Here is a 2214-nt window from a genome sequence, read left to right as displayed (position 1 = left end):
ACCACCACCACCACCACCACCACCACCACCACCACCACCACCACCACCACTGATAAGCTCGACCACGCGAATATAACAGACCGCACGCGGGGGCGCCTCTTTCAAAACTGTATGCCGCCGAGTGCCACCAGCGCACGCATTTCCCTCTATTTACTTTCGTGAGCACTGTGCGGCCGCCGTTGCTCCGTCTCCCTCTCGCGCTTGCTTACCGTCCTTTTCCTCGGGAGCGCGCGCGCGCAACGCCGCACGACGACGAGACACACTGTAGGATTTAGTTGCGCTGGTAGCCGCGCGCACCTATCGGCGACATGGGATCGGGTACGGCGAACCGAAGCAAACATGGCGGTAGCGTCGGTTGAAAATACAATGATGGTCGGACGAGAGAGCCGGGGCGGATGCTCTCCGCGACACGAGACCGCCCGCCGGGACAACTCTCTTCACTTCACTACCCACGTCGTCTCTCCCTCCTCCATCACCTCCCCCTCAATCCACGGTCCCCGTGCCGTGCCGTGCCGCTGCTCAAGCCCGACGTCGACGACGAGCTTGCACTTCCCTATCTTACGCCCGAGTTTCTACGCAAACTTAACTTTCCATGGTCGCTCGGTTGCCTGCCCCCCCCCCCACCCACCCACCGGTCTTTGAATGCGCTGATTGACGACCAACTCCAGTGGTCCTCCGTCGCCCATGTCAATGCGAATAAGCGCGTTGCATTTACATTTTCAATTTCTCTTCGCTAAACGCTTATTCGATCGATTATCTCTCCGAGGCACCCACCTCCTCCCGTCATCACAATACCTCAATTCATTCCCTCACCGACCAATCAGCGATTCATAGTCATATCAGCCTGGACAACAATTTTACACATCCTGTCGTTAGCGCTTCTTTACCTTATCCTTCTCACATCTTCTCTCTTCTTCCGCTTATTTCCATTAAAATTTTCCTCGTCCTTTTTGACGAGACACGCTCCCTTTTATCAATCGATTTATTATTACTTTTTTAAAGTGACTATTGATCCGCCGTATAGATACGTGCGTATATAGTGTGTATAAAAGTGGCACCACCACACTAATCTCGCAACAACATGAATGCAACGATTACAAGGACACTTGTAATTTCAATGTCATTCAATCAATGACAATTAATTATAATTAATTATTCATCGTAGATGAGAATACACGTAAAATATTATGATTTATTTTCAACGATATATTTTATGGGAATTTGTTTAGCATGAAACTACAGCTTAAAGCTGCTCTATATAAATAGTGAATTTATGCATTTTTATTTATAATTAATTTCAATCGCCACTGTGGCATTAAATCTTCATTGAAATCTTCTATTTGTCACAATTGCTGAAATTTCACTTACCATTGCTTTCGACATAATGCCCCATCGGATCACTAAGGTATTCTCTGCAAAATAATTAATTACGCACAATACTTTTATTACTTTTCTATTATTTATTACAACATAATATATTGTACTATGGCTTTTTTTGCGATTTCTCCTTGATTATCCTTATTACGCTATTTACGCTGGCACTACATATTATCTGTTACGGCATGTATTATGTGAATTGTGAACTAGGAAAAAAAAAAAAAAAAAAAAAAAAAAAAAAAAAAAGCCATAAAAACAAAATATTGAAAATGTTTATAAATAAATTATTAAAGGAAGAGGAGAATTCAAAGTTAGAATTAAAATTATATCAGCAGATTGTATAATCAAAAAAAATTCGAGCAAATGTTTTCTGCAAAAATTTCTTAGGCGCTCAAAGTAATTTCTCTGAAAAGTATTCATTTTAAAAAATTTGTTAATACAATTGATTACGTTATTTCATCCAAATCAATTGTTATATTGGAAAATTATACGTACACTCGATTATCTGTGAGGTATATATATTCTCAATTCGATTTTAACTTCTTTACGATAAATTATTTCACTATCAAACTCTTACTTCTTTATTGAAGTTTATTTCGATTTAATACAATTTGGCACATGAATTTTGATCAATGTTTTTCAAAATTTCGTTTTTATTTAAACACGAAAAATAATCAATAAATATAAGTGTATATAGTTGAGTTATGTTGAGTTATGACAATGTGAATGAATATTAGTGAAATTTCTATGACTCTGAACCAGACATCGAATATATTAATAACATTATGATTTGACAGTGCCGATTTCGCATAACATTTCACATAACAATATATAATA

This window comes from Ceratosolen solmsi, unplaced genomic scaffold (genome assembly GCF_000503995.2).
Source record: "Ceratosolen solmsi marchali unplaced genomic scaffold, CerSol_1.0 scaffold16, whole genome shotgun sequence".
In the NCBI taxonomy this organism is placed as follows: domain Eukaryota; kingdom Metazoa; phylum Arthropoda; class Insecta; order Hymenoptera; family Agaonidae; genus Ceratosolen; species Ceratosolen solmsi.
Note: the sequence above shows the minus strand (reverse complement) of the source record.